Genomic DNA, 14,911 nt, shown 5'->3' with positions numbered 1-14,911 from the left:
TTTAGCAGTAAGAGCTGCTTGAATTTTGGGAGTGCCATATGGAGGCTGTTTATAAAACACTTAACTACTCTTTCTGCACAAATTCCAATGTGCTTTGATTGTCTTCACTGGACAGCCTACATCACCTGTCACAGCTAGTCATTCTGTCATCTAAAACCTGGATATACTCATTTAAATTAGTTTATGTAAACCTTTGAGCTTATTTTGTCATGAACACTTCTAATTCTGAACCTTTCTTTTCCTGGCATTTTGAAAAGTTGAGGTCAGATGTGCCTGTTTCTGTTTGAGTATCTAGTGCAATCAGATCCTGATAAGAACTCCCATGTGTAACAACAGTAATAGTCTGTATGCTGTTAAAGGAAAAAAAAAATCTGCATTTAAAATAGCAATGTTTTGCAGCTGTTGGTTGGGTTTACTCTGCAGAAATTAAAGAACAGGATTCAGGTCCAGATGAAGACAATGTGTTTAGGTGTGTATAAATAGGTATATACGTGAGTACAAAGTGCCTAAGCAGCTGTTACCATCAATGGAAATAGGGGTGGCATGCAGACACCTAACAGAAGACTCTGGTGCCATTTTATGGCCCTCAGGGTATCAGTCTCAATTCCATTTGCTCCTCCAGAAAGGCACTGAGCCTTCTGTAAATCCCCTGTTATATCTGCAAAGCCATGCAGATGTCTTGGGTACCCTGGAGAATCCTAAAAGGCACTGGATGCCACTGCTTGAGCAATGTCACCCTGCATATATGCAAAATATATCACAGCTGGGATGGGGACACAGCAAGGGCAGAAAAGGGGGTGGAGGAGCTGGCAAAAACCATTAAGGCATTAATTATTTCTGTGGAAAGGCAGGCTTGCTTCTGTAGGTTCACCCATAAAACCAAGTCAGCAAACCTCATCTGATGGAGGTGTAGTCCCTGTCTCTGCTAGCACAGCTTTATCAGTGCAGAAGTACCTACACAGAGCATGGCCCCCTCTATTCTAGGTGCATATTGGTGCTAGGAGAGCTGGGAGGGCAGGGCGGCACAGCTCACCCTCAGGTGCTGCCTGCACTGCGGTTTTGTCTGGAGTGGCTTCATGAGGCGCAAGGCATGCCTGAAGTTACCTCCATCTCCTCATGCTGCCATCACACACAGGTTGACCCCAATGTGCAGAAGCTACTTGCAACTCCTGCAATGCCCTGAACAGGGTCTGGAAAAGAAACTTGAGATGTTCAGTGTCTTTCACCACCAAAAAATGGCAAAAATGCCAAGGGTACCAATGGGGTTTTGGACCTTGAGGTGCTGTTACTCATTGAGCAGCTCTTAGTTTTCCCACACTTTTTTCCCACAGCTAAGTGGCTTTCAAGACACTTGCTGGAGCTTCACAGCTTTGAAAAATATGGAGGGAAGGACAAAAGTGGTGTGAGAGGCTTGTTCTGGTGCTGGTGGAACAAGTCTCATGCAGGCGCTTCAGGAAGTGGGTCAGTGGCAAATCCTTTGCTTATTCACAAGGTTCATTATTTAGTTGTGGGAAGCAGACCAGCGTTAAGTCTCAGGATACGTGTTCAGATATATAGTTACTGCTCATTTCGCATGAGGCAGAAACAAAGCTAATGGCTTCATTCATAGCAGAGTACTTCCACGTTGCTTCAAGGTGCCTTTCCAGAACAGCAGTCAGAAAAGAATAGTACAGATCCCTAAATGCCACACTTGATCCAGCAAAGGAGAAAAGAGTAGAAGACGGGTCTCTCACCTGAGTGTTTTCTAGTGTTAATTAATATTAAAATACCATTTTTAAGAACAGTAGTGAGTCTCATGTAATCTTGACATTCTCAGAACTAGCAGGAAGAACAGTCGTTTATTAGTCAGCCAGAGGTTTGGATAATGACTATTTTATCTATTGATTAATTTTTATTGATGACTATTAATGAATTTTTAGCTAGATGTTCCTTTTAAATCTTGCTTTTGAATGATGCGCCTGAGAAATATTATTCATTGGTGTGTGGTACCTTTGTAGGGATTAGGGGCTGGACAATCATCTTCGTCGAATCCAGTGTTTTTTCAGCACTCTTGTCTGCATCATCCCCGTTAGTCCTGTTGAAGATGTTTGGATGAACTCTGCTTCCAGTGAAAACCTCAGGATTATTTTTTTTTAAGCGAAATTAGGGTGGAATTTTTCCAGTGCTTTTAGGATTGAGATGTATTAACGCCAAGTGTTAATGCTGTGACTTAAAAAGCAGAAGCATCATTTCTCCTGTAGCAACAAAGCAGCTCAGCAGCCACTGTTCATTTAAAAGGAATGAATTATGTATTTCACTCCATGTCCACCTCTGCAGGTTTTGCTAGCAAGGACTGCTATTAGTGGCATTATCTCTACAAAATGTGTGTTGTCCAGTTCGGTAAAAAATTCATGGTGCTGCCTTTTCCAGAAGCATGTATCTACTAAGAGGCAAGCAGGCTAGAGAGTGGATTTACACTTGACAGAGTGATAATCTCTGTGGTGGCTGTCAGCCTGCTACCACATGGGATCAAAATGTCCACACTGTGTTTAATAACAGCCAGCTTTAGGGTATGTGCTGGCTGAGTGGGCTGTAGCATGTAGGTCCTGTCTTGGTCTTGCAAAAAGGTCCTCTGCTAAGACAAAGCTGTGCTTGGGCTCCCTCCCTCCTAAAAGTCATCTAAGTTATGTGAACAAGGGGAAGGGGAAAGTCCATGTTGAGACAGGTAAGTACACTAATTTAATTTAGAGGAAGATATGTTTGACAGCAGTGTTTGATTTTAAGCCCATTTTGGAAATGGTTGATACTAAGCATGCAGAAAAGCAGCCAGAATTGAGTGATCCAGGTAAATCTCAACTGTAAATCCCTAAACTTGGCCTACTGTCATCTGTGCGAGATCTTACTGACCATTCTTTAAGCATGCATCATTTGGAGCACACCTGCATTGTATTGCATCCTAATCCAGTAATCTAATAGTGCTTTTGGCTTTTAGATATCCTTGCATGAGAAAAATAGATTTAAAAATTATTCTGGAAGATGGTTGTCTCTATATCTTAATGAGTCAGCCATTAAAGTGATTGATTTGTTACATCTAATACTTGGTGTTAAACATCTAATCTAATTAGAAATCTAGTATCTCTGCTAAAATATTAAACACATTCATTAATACCTGCCAACAAAACAGCTGTAATTGCAAGTGAACCCCTTTTATGGTGCTTTTGTGATTCCTGGTCAAAATGTGTAATTGTTCACAACTGCTATGCACTTCCTTTAAAGCACTATGTCCAAAGTTAGCAGCTGTGCTTGAGATGCTACCACTTTAACTGAAAATCATAGCTGGGGCAGGATTTTGCTTAATCATCTCTGTGAGGCCTCTGAAGGGAAGGACGGATGTGACAGGTAAAGCATTAACATAATTAAGGTTATTTATGGGTCTTCTGATGACCTTAAGTTTTGGGGAAAATAGCCCTTTACATTCAAACATTGATTTCTCCTTTTTCAAGCCTTAACTGCAGAAAGGAGAGAGCAATCTGTCAGCTGGCTTCCAAAGCATCACTTCCAAGGTATTGTCTAAGTACTGGATCTTAGTCCAAAGCCTCCTGTGCTCTAGTATATAGCAAAGCTGAAATATCTGATTTCACATGGCTGTGATGGCATTCCAGGCAAAAAGTCCAAAAAAGGCTCCAAACCCCACATAAGGTCCCCTGGCAAATAAAATAAATGAATGAATAAATAAATAAATAAATAAATAGAGAAAGCTTTTATAAAAAGATAAATATGTTTTAAAGAAAAAGTTAGACTTAAATGTGCTCTACCATGTCTCTGGGTTTGTTCCTTTGGTACTGGCAGACTCTCTGCAAACAAATTACACAGTATGGACTTTTAACTCCCTCTGGCAAGGCAGACTCCAAATTTCCCAGGAAAGTAGAGAGTCTCTTTGTGGAAGGCTTCCTAGCCTAGCACTGGTCCTCCCTGCCTTAGAGCAGGGGGATTGCACCTCCGTTGTTAGGTCTGGAATTGCCTTATAGTTAAACTGCTGGTTTTCTGAAGTACTTTGCAATACTTATGGCTGCACAGATTATTGTGAAGATCAGTGTACTTTTTGGGGGATGTAGAATAGGGCTGTATTTGAGATTGCTTGAGCCAGAAGTTCATCCTGGAAAGGTGGGATTTACAGCCCCATTTTAAAAAGCCTTTGAGCACCAACCTTAAGTAGTAACTTTAGCAGAGTGTGCACGGACTTGGGACTGACTTATGACTTTGCTCTCTCCTAAACTGGTTTGCTTGTTTGATTTTTATACAATGATTTGTTTGCAACTGCATGTTAGGCTAGGTTAGAAGGAATGCATGGAAAGTGCAGCAGCTCATCCTGAAGGAACTTCAGGAGTGGACATTTCCAAAGATGAATTTTCACAGACAAGTGTATTTTTGTATAACTACAGACTAAATAACCCAATATGTAGATTATAATCAGTATGAGATGATCTGCCTGGGGGCTGCTGTTTGTGCCGACAGGAGGAAGGCGATGGGTGCACAGAGGTTGGTGGCAGGGAGAGGGTATTGCATTTTTGGGTGGCAGCTTGCCTTCCAGCAGCTGAAATTACAAAGTTGAAGTTTTAGTTAACATTTGGCTGAACTATTTCCACTGTCAATACCACATTTAAATGTTATTTGGAGCAAAAACTAGTCTTTCGGTTGTATTTAGGCTTGGGACAGCATCAGATAAAATAACTTCCTGGGCAGCAAATTGGAGCTCTGGTACACACCAGGTACCAGTGTGTGGCTTAGGTACGTGGCAGGACCAGCTGGTTCCCAGCCATGCTGTGGTGCCAACAGTTTGACTTTGCGAGTCTCAGAAATACGTGTTGTGGCTGATACTTCATCTTGGTCTTCTTAGGATTTTTTGCCCAGAGATGGAAATGCACATGCAATCTCAAAATACTTTGAAAATTGCCATGTCTTCATGTATGTCCTGCGTGGAGTGGATGACAGAAGTTAGGTGTTATCTGGATAGTGAATCCTCCCTTAAACTGTCTCCAAGACTGTTTTCACATCCCTATGAAATTTGCACATTGCTGAGAGGTTGTGCTGCTGTGGTCACACTCAGGAGGCACTTAGGAGGCAGCTGAAGGTGTCAGTCCTGTCAGATGTTGTTTTGGGGGAAGAAATCCCAAGCAGAGCTCCTCCTCCACCTAAAATACACACCTGGAACATTTTTAAATTGATATGGTTTTATTGAAGAGCTAAGGGGAACAAAAACTGCTGACATCATAATGATTTTGTCTTTCTAATATAAAAAATTGAATACATTTTGCAGTGCTGGAAAATGTTACCTAAACATTCTTTGTATCCTGTGTTCCAGGAAGTCGATGGCATCATTCATCTAATTTAAGTTTGTGATTTTATGGCAATATTAGAAAACATTGTTGTGTCCACTAGGCACTCTAGAAATACAGCACCTGCATAAACCACCCCAAATATTCTGTGGCTTTTTTCAGAGAAATGCATAGAAGCAGAGCTTTGGACACATATGCATTCTGTTTGGGGAACCAGTTGTAGCAGTGGTTATGATTTTCTGGCTGCTTGTAGACAAGAGCTTTCCAGAGGTCAAATTGCAACATACGCATATTTTAAACTCATGTTTTTAATTGGCTGTGCTGTGCTGAATTTTGTAGAGAAATTAATACAGTAAGGTAAGCTATGAAATTCTAACATTGCACTGATAAAAATAAATAGAACTCAGTGGTTTCTTTCTCTTTTTTGTTTAGGAAACAATTAGTGTAACATGCATCCCTGAATCTCATCATTAAGGTAGAAAATACTTAAATATACTTTGATTGACAGTTTCTAGCAGCACCGATGTGGGAAAAGATGCTTTTTGTCAGCCCCACGTATAATTGTAATTCTCGTTGAATTTTTTTTCTGTAAATGGGCTGATGCTGGGAATATAGTTTGAGAAGCTCACATGCTTTTCTGAAATTTATGCTTCCCATGGTGGCAATAAATTACAAAAATCATGTTATGTGCCTTCAAGTTCTCAGAATACAAATGTAGATTTTTCCTTCAGAGGCCTACTGTCATTCTGCATCTGTGAAGTTTGTTACTTCTACACTGAATAGAAAGCAAATACAAAATGCTGCATTTTTGTAATTTTACTGATGTTGTAATTCCTCAGCAATCTAGCAATACGTAGATACCATTTATGGTATCATTGATGGTATTTCTAAATACAGACTAACTTTAGCACAGTTTTATTTTGGCTATGAAACTGTAGCTTCATCTCTTAGGTTACATCAGCCTAAGCGCTAGATGTGTACCACTGTGTCCCATCCCACTGATACCACTATCGTGAAGTAACAAAAGATAAAGCTTCTACTTTAATTACTAAAAATTAACACTGGGACTGTGCTTTTCTGTGACAGAAGTGTCTTTTATGTGAAAAGTTCTTGATGAACAAAACCCCAGTCAGGTTCCTGACAATAGAGAAAGTGAGTTTATGTACCAAAACGTCTTGGTTTCAAACTTTAAATGTTTTTAAATAAATATTTTAAAAATTACATGAATTTTGAATAGCAAAAAAAGAGAAGAATTTGCTTTCCTGGTAAGTCTGTTACCAACTCAGCATCACTCTTGTGACACAGATGAAAAAGGAGACTAATATAAGTCTTGTGAAATATTATGGATCCACACCCAAAGGACAGAAAATCATCCACTGTACTTTTGGCAACACAAAAAAATGAAAAGCAATAATGCTGTTTTGTTTACACTGCTTTATTACTTCGCATTTGGTTCTTTCAAAAAATGTACTACCACTTTGTTATTATTATTGCTATTATTTACTTTTGTTGTAAACCTTGTTTTGGTCTTTGGAGAGATTGAAGAAGTGGAGAGATTGAAGAGCTCCAAAAGGTGAAGAATACAAAAGAGGCTTAAAGTGTCCCACGCGTCTGCAGTTGTGTTCCTGCCGTCGGCACAGGTGTAGTGCCTGCCAGCAGTGCTGGTTCTCGATCATGGTATCACTGCTCTGAACTACTATATCTGGAAAGGGGGAAAATCCCCTGCAAGAAACTTTCACTTTTCTCTCTGCCTCATTGTCTCAGAAACCAGCGTCAGCATCCTTGTACCACTCTCTTTTCAATTACTAGTTTTAATTCTGTGGACGCAGCAGTGAAAAGAATGTATAGTAGTGACAAAAAGGGGGAAAGAACCATAAAGCTGTTACAATTCTATAAATGGTTGATAAATAATGCTCATCTTTCTATGAAGAACCTTGCACGCCCATATCAACTTAAAACCATCAGAGATACAACAGAAAGCATCAATGAAAACATGCTAGTTGGAGGGAAAAAGTCCGCAAGGCAGATACTCAGAATCAAAAATACGCTATTAATTTTTTAAAAGCAGATGTAGAGTAGAACTAAAGCTGTTGTATGAAAACAAGATCACTGCCTTGCTAAGAGATTTCCTCATCTTCTTACTAAAATAATGTGTTTCTTAGGCAACGTATTGTTGCACATAGATAAGCGAGGGCTTCCAAAAAATGGGTTGGTGCTGAAGACATTGATGAGATATTTTATGCTTTCTGGCAGTGTTACTGATCTACGCTAGCTTTAAGACTAATACCTGTGCAATTTCAAAGATTTCACATGGAAATGTCAGACTGGATCTAATAGTGTGTTATGGCAAAGTAGTCCAAAGCGTGTGAAAAAATACAAATATAAATAACAGAAATTACTTTAACATAAGGCCGAATTTTAGTTTAATATTGGCAGTTCATGTTTTAATAATGTGTACTCCTCCTTGATGTCAAAAAATCCTTTTTTTTGCACAATTCCATTCAGGAATTATGTTTTTTCTAGTTTTCTTTATTTGCCAGTGCTTAAGAGTACAAAAGCCCAGAGAGTGACCTTGCTTATAATTCAAAATATGTTCAGGAGCAGCTTGAACATCTTGGAAGCAGTGCATGTTTCAGCTCTAGTGTTTCAAACTTCCTGGTCATGTTGAGGTTTGATTTCACAGTGCTTTAAATAGTAATAGCTTTCCTGCAGGTCTGGCTGAAAAGAAACATCATAAGCAGTGCAACATCAAGTTCTGAACATTCTGAAATTTGGGATGAGTATTTTTAGTGGTAAATACAAATCAGTAAGGGGACTTTGAATCTACTCTGTACTGATGGTGGCTGAGATAACTAAGTAGGAATCAGTGGAGATGTCCTCTCACATTCCAGTGCATGTATGTGCAGTCTTTGGGTGAGGGTCGTGGCCATTCCTTTAAGTGAGCTCGCCAGCCAGGTGGTGCTGCATGGAATCTGAGTATTTTAATTTTATCTATGTTTATTTTGGTATGGGTTTTTGACGGCTGCTGGGTGGTTTTAATAGGAGGAGAATTTTAACTAAATGACTTGAAATTCCACTCCTTGGGATAAATGTTTAGAATAGAACAAAAGAAGAAGGGAAAATTAACTTGCCTTTTGCTGTCAAGAATGTTACAAATAACTCACTGCCTAGTGGCATTGAGACATCAGAGGTGACAGAAAGTATCTGCACATGGTTTTATTTAATTTATGTACATATGGAAATCTGTAATAATTTTCTTGGGTGTTGTTATGCGGTGTTTTCTTGCAATTTTACAGCCATGACTGGGAAGCCAAGCTCCCTGCCATTGAAGCTGAAGAGGCACAGGCTTTTTGTGTGCTTGTTTTTGGGGGGACTTGCTATCAGCCTGATTTCTGTTAAAGATTGTTCAATTAAAATGTAATTGCAGAAGAAATGGTACTAATTAGCATATATGTGCTCCCATGAAGCATAGCTTATTCCCATTCATTATGGACAGGAGTGTGAACTGGATCTCTTACAGCCGTCCTGGAAACACTCCCAATGCAAGAGCGCTCCTGGGATCTTGTGCCTCTCTGCAAGCAAAGGAAAAGGAAAAGTATTTGGTATCTTCCCTGGCATGTGTTTATTCTTACCTTTTATTCTGGCAAACACACCACTTCTTGCACGTTCCCCTGTGGCACAATTATTGGATGTAAGCAAGGTAAATGACTTTGCATTTTCCCTTTATGATAGAGGAGTTGCATCCCACATTAACAAGGCTTAAGAACATCTGTGCACTGTAACTCACATACTGATTATATGTTTCCTCATTAATATATATAGGCAAAACATATGAAGAAACAGTGGAAACTCTTTCATTCAAAAAGTGAAACTTTGCAGTTGTGAGTTGATTTTATGTTTTAGCTTTTCCTTTTCACATTAACTTCTTGCCAAGCTGCATGTAAACCTCCTTTGTCTAGAAAATGCAACCTTTTCAAGAGTAAAATATTCCAGGGGTTAGCTAAAACCAGTCTTAACAGTGCTATTCTTCTGGCTTCATGCCTATGGAAGTGGTTAATGGTTGGAATTTATGTCACAGAACACATCATAATTTGTTAGAAGAAACTGGATTCAGTCACAGCATAGGCATTTTTCTCTTCCTGTCATTATATTTTGTGAGGACTTACTTATTTCCTGCAATCTCAGGCCATGTGAAGAAGAGAATGATAAAATTTCTGCATAATTTTTCTGAGAATACATTTATACTCCAGATGACCTTTGGAGTAAATTTGAACTGTTAGATTTTCCCACATATTTATAGCTCTGGCTGTGCATCTTTGCCAGCAAATCTTACAGGCTTTGTCCACCAAACATTTATTTATGGTAAAAAAACCCACACAATTTGCACTTGGAACACTATAGGAAAAGTTCAAAGCCATTACATTTGAAGTTAAGCATTCATTTATAGTCTTATTTTTTTTTGTATTGTCATCAGCCAATGATATATTCAAATTCATAACACATTTACTTAAGATGACTCTTTATTTCATTTAATGCTGTTCTGTACTGATAACCATCACCTGTGAAAGTGATTTTCCTGAGACCACACTGGCATATATAAAATACTGATTGTTTTATTTCTACTGAGCGATCAAGGATTCAACAGCTACCTTATGCCTAGGTTTTTTCATTCAAGCCTACTCAGATTAGATGGGTATTTCTCAGAGAATAGGCTGTTCTGCTTTATATTAAGAAAAAATTATGTGGAAATCTTAATTTACAAGCAAAAACTGGCAATTCTATTTTGTGTCAGACTTTATAAAATTTGCTTATACTACATAAAGTTGTTATATAGTTGTTGGCTACATTAACATATATTCCCAAAGAAAAAATATTTGCTGGAGAGCATGTTTGGTTTGTTGAATTGATCTGGATTTCTGCTTCCGTGTGTAGCTACACAGTGCTCTGTACGTCTTGCCACACCGTGGGACACCAAGGCTGTTGTGTGACATCCACCCTGGTCAATATCCATGTAAGCTGGTTCTTGGTAGATACCAGCAAATGATGCTCCTGAAGAAACCTGGAATGGAGAAGGGAGGAGCATGTGTGTGCAATTAAGCAGAAGCTCCTGTGGGGCAGTACCTGGGTATAAAGAGTCCAGGCAGATGTGCTGGGCAATGCAGCTGTGTTACTGGCGTGAGGCTGGGCAATGCAGCTGTGTTACTGGCGTGAGGCATGGAGGAAGTGCAGCTCTCCCAAGATTTACATTAACTCATGGTTTCCTTCAGCAATGACCCTGAAAGTCTGTTAAGGCCCCAATTCACCAGTGCCATTAAAAACTGTTTCTTTTTAAACATACCTTTAAATCTGGTCTCAAAATACACATTTAAGTGCTTTGCTGAGCTGTGGATTAAGTGTAACACCTGTGTTGTCTCGTAGGCTGGGTTTGTGCACGGCAGGCATTGCAGCGGGTCAGATGGAAGATCGTTTATCCTAATTACTGTGATGTAAGAGGAGCAACAGGGGGTAGACAGGCAGAAAGTTCTTTAATCCCGCCATGTACAGAACAAAAGCATTTTCAGCACCCCTTCAAGATGTGTGATGGCACATAATCTCCCATGTCTCCGTCAGTCCTTTCGTAACTGCACTGAAAATGGATTTGCTCTGTTAACATTAGTTGAGAAGCCCTTGTTGCCAATAATCGAAATGTGCGATAGAAATAGATTTTTCTTAAGATTAAATGGACTTTGAAAGCCTCCAGTACAACTCAATGTAAAATACTCTGTTACCACTGGTGTTCATACCAGCCCAATCTCTTCAGTGTTTGTTTTAAGCATTTCTATTTTTCTGAAGGTAAGAAAAGAAGGCATTGAGTCTTGGTATTGCAAATACATTTGTACTTCTTCAGTAGCTGTGCCATTATTTTGTACTGAGAAAGAGTAATATGAAATTCAGCCCCTGTGAAAATGCTGCAAGGTTATTTCTGAATTTTGGTGACAAAACTAAACTGTGTGGCATTCAATGAAGAAAGACAAATTAGACCATTTGGTGGAGGGGATGTAGACTAGACTGTATATCAAAGCCCTTCAGTGATTATCCAGTCTATATTCAAAATCAAAGGAGTAGCAATTATCATATGGGGGGGGGGTGTGTGTGTGTGTGGAAGGTTGTCATCTACTGTTGTGCTTTCTGAAGTGGAATTTTTGTATTATACAGAGTAGCTACTTAGTTAATGCCTCTGTTTTTGTAGTAACTGTCTCTCTATCCTAGCGAACATACCTGAATATATTAATATGAATAGCTAAAGCTTTTCTGTGTTTGCATACTATCCAGGTTTGCACTGTTACATGTGGCAGAATATCAAGCTATGTCATAGAAATGACATTTTCATAAATGCTGTATAGTATGCATACATGGACAGAGCAGTAGGAACCAACACGGCATGACATGTATTTAGGAAGCAACCACTCCATAGGGTGTAACTGTTCAATTCTGTGAAATATTTTTAGTTTTCAAATGCTTGGGTAATAAATAATTTACTTAGTGTTGCCCAGTTGCCTGGTTTTGTGAAGAGCTCTTAGCAGAACAAAAGGCATTAGAGAGACCTGGTGCTGCATCAAGGGACCCCATCTCAGTTCAGCTGGGGGCTGTCAGTCCCTGCCCTGGCTAAGGTGCATGTGACTGTCCCCAGTGCTATCCCAGCTCTGCCTGGCTGTGGACCCTGGTGACCTAGACTCTGATTTGCAGATTGACTCTCCAGCTTGGCCCCAGACCTGTTGTGCCACAACAAACGACGGCAGTGGGGCTAGGAGATGCCTCCATCTGCCCCCCAGCCTGCCCCACTCCCTTGCTGGGTTGGTGGGATGGGCCTTGGCTTGTTCCCCCCCATGGGGTTTCTCCACAGCTCCTGGCCCCTTGCAGTGACTGTGGGTGCTTGGTCCTTCCCTAAACATCATACAGGTGAAACCTTGATCCTCCTCAAATTTTGTTGAGTGCAATGAACCTGTGAGTGGGAGTCATGGTGCGTCTGCACAAGATTCATTGTGAAATAAGAGGCTGAACTGTGCAGTTTAAACCATGGTTGAATCTTCATGGCTATTCTCAGTTACATGAATGAAAAAATTGAGCTAGAGTTCATTGTAATCACTTCTGTCTTCACATAATGTAAATTCAGATGGATGGATTTTACAGGAACTAATATATAAAGATTGGCTTTTTACATGAGGCCAGGTATTTGGAATTTAAGGTCGAAAAGGAATTTGGTTTTGGAAGTTATGAGCAGCTGAAGAGAGAATTTAGAATGGAAGCGACTATTACATTAGCCACACATTACTACTAATAAATACTGAATAGTGCGGTGAGGCATTGACCCAGTGTATGCTTATTTTAAGCATCTGCTCAACTTGAAAAAATCTAAGGAATCTCAGTGAAAGTGATAGACTTTTTCAGACTGTTCTTCTAGCACATACATAAATGGGATTGCTTCACTGGAGCTATAATGCACAGTAAAATACTAATGTAATAAACAGGAAGAAATCGATGCATTAGGAAAATGTAATCATTGAATTTCTCTGACTGATTTTTCACTCTCTCTTTCTCCCTCCCCCTCTTTTCTCATATATAAGCATAGATATATATACATCTATATATAATTCCAGTACAAACATACTTTTGGATTACCATAATCAAACAACATTACCAGATTTTGCTCTGTCATGTCTGAGGTCCCATGTGGTACTTCAGATTTGCACTGAAAGTATGGATACCAGAAAGTTCTGGAGATACATGCCAGAGGAGTTATTAAAATGGAGCAAACCCTCTGTAAAATTATGTCTATAGCTATGGAATAGCAAGTGTCAACTTCTGTAAACCAAGAAACTATTTTTTTTCTAAATTATCTGATTAGTCTTTTAGCATTATTTGAATTAATATTAAATATTGTGAAATGATTTTACCATTGTAAGGAATTTGTGCAATAAAGAATAAAATAATTTTCTAAAAAAAGTTAACTATTAAAACATATTTATTAGCTATAGCTGATTATTCATGGTTTATTAATACTTTAGTATCCAAAAAAATAACATAACTTTATTTTGTACTATTTTAGGTTATAATGGAAGTCTTGACAGGCTTTGAAGCAGAGATAAAGTGTTCAGAACACTTCGCTGGTGAGAGTCACGGTTCAATAAGGTATGCTATATTCTTAATTTTCTTATTTTTAAATATAACAAAGCTATACTTTTGCTAGAGATGTTATCGTGAACATGATGGAGGAAAATAGCTTTGATTCATGCCTTGCAAAGGCTTGGTCTAGCATGTCAATGTACATCATGTGCAAAGCTGAAGTCCACCAGTTTGTGTGAGATGATAACTTTTATGATTAAAATGGTATTTTACAACAGTAGGAGAAACCCAAGAACAGGATCAAAAGCTGAGCACAAGTGACAGCATGGTACCTACCAATTAAAATCAGATTCCAACAACAGAAGATGGGAAGATTATTAAATATATATAATCAAATATCATTTTTTGTATTTATTGATCTTTTCAAAACCCCCATTAATTTTCCCCAGCTGCCTCTCTGTCACATACTGTACCAGGACTATATGGTTGGCACCAGTATTGCTAATGTGCTGCTCGGCACAGATGTCGGTGTGTGGAGCGGGCAGAGCTCACAGCCACGCTGTGGATCCTTTGGAGCAGTGTGTGTGGACCCTGGCCTATGCAAGAGTTGTCAAGCATTCTGGTTTTAAAGATTGCCAGCAAGGTAATGGTGGAGTGCCTTCACTTCAGCTGGTTACTTTGCAATCCTTGATTTAAGTTAGGTCAAGGTAGAAGCAGCTAAAAATATTTTTGCATAAAAGGTTGAAACAGATCACAGAGCTAAAAAGGTCTGTGAAGACACAGCTGGCTTAAGGATCATAGGATTGCAGTGTAATTCAGGCTGGCAGGGACCTCAGGAGGTCCCTAGTCCTACTGCCTGTTCAAAGCAGGCTCAGCTGTGAGATCGGGGCTTTGTCTAGACTGGATTTGAAAACCTCTAAGGGCAGTGACTGCACAGCCTCTCTGGGCAACCTTAACCCTGCCTGACTGCTCCTCATGGTGGAAAAGGTTTTCCACATAGCCGGTCTGAACCGCTTCTTTCCACTTACGCTTCTTGTCTCTCGTCCTTTCACTCTGCGCTGCAGGGAGAAGCCTGCTGCTGTCTTCTTGATAGCCTCCTCACAGGTGCTGGAAAGCTGGCTATAGGGTCCCCCTGAAGGTGTCTTTCCCAGAGTGAAGAAGCCCTGGTCTCTCAGCCTCTTCTGATGGGGTGAGTGCTCCAGGTCTGACCATCGTGGTGGCCCTCTGCTAAACTTGCTGCAGTGCGTTGACACCTTCTGCTCGTACTGGGGATCTCAGATCTGGGTGCGGCATTCTAGATGCAGTCTGAAAACCATTTGATTTTAGTTGGATCACGTCTCTGATCTGTCTCAGCTGGAGGCTGCAAAAGCCCAGGTGCCCGCAGAAGACAAGGAGGAGGCCCAGGCCGGAGAGGGCAGAACTGCCCTTGCTGGCGGCAGCGTGCACTGCAGACAGCTCGCACAGCCCCTGTGCAGTGCTGCAGAGGTGTCAGC

The 14,911-nt window shown here is 40.0% G+C and overlaps 1 protein-coding gene across 1 annotated transcript in view; it reads left to right on the top strand.

The window, feature by feature from the left end:
- HELB (DNA helicase B) overlaps positions 1 to 14,911 on the top strand; it is a 67,646-nt gene that overhangs the window by 4,428 nt on the left and 48,307 nt on the right. Inside the window, exon 2 of the mRNA XM_055809299.1 lies at positions 13,402 to 13,484. The gene's annotated coding sequence lies outside the window, so the exon portion shown is untranslated. The remainder of the gene's footprint in view (positions 1 to 13,401; positions 13,485 to 14,911) is intronic.

The sequence above is a fragment of the Falco peregrinus genome, chromosome 6 (genome assembly GCF_023634155.1).
Source record: "Falco peregrinus isolate bFalPer1 chromosome 6, bFalPer1.pri, whole genome shotgun sequence".
NCBI classification, from domain to species: Eukaryota; Metazoa; Chordata; class Aves; order Falconiformes; family Falconidae; genus Falco; species Falco peregrinus.
The sequence above is the reverse complement of the archived record's forward strand: the minus strand, read 5'-3'. Positions and strand labels throughout refer to the sequence as shown.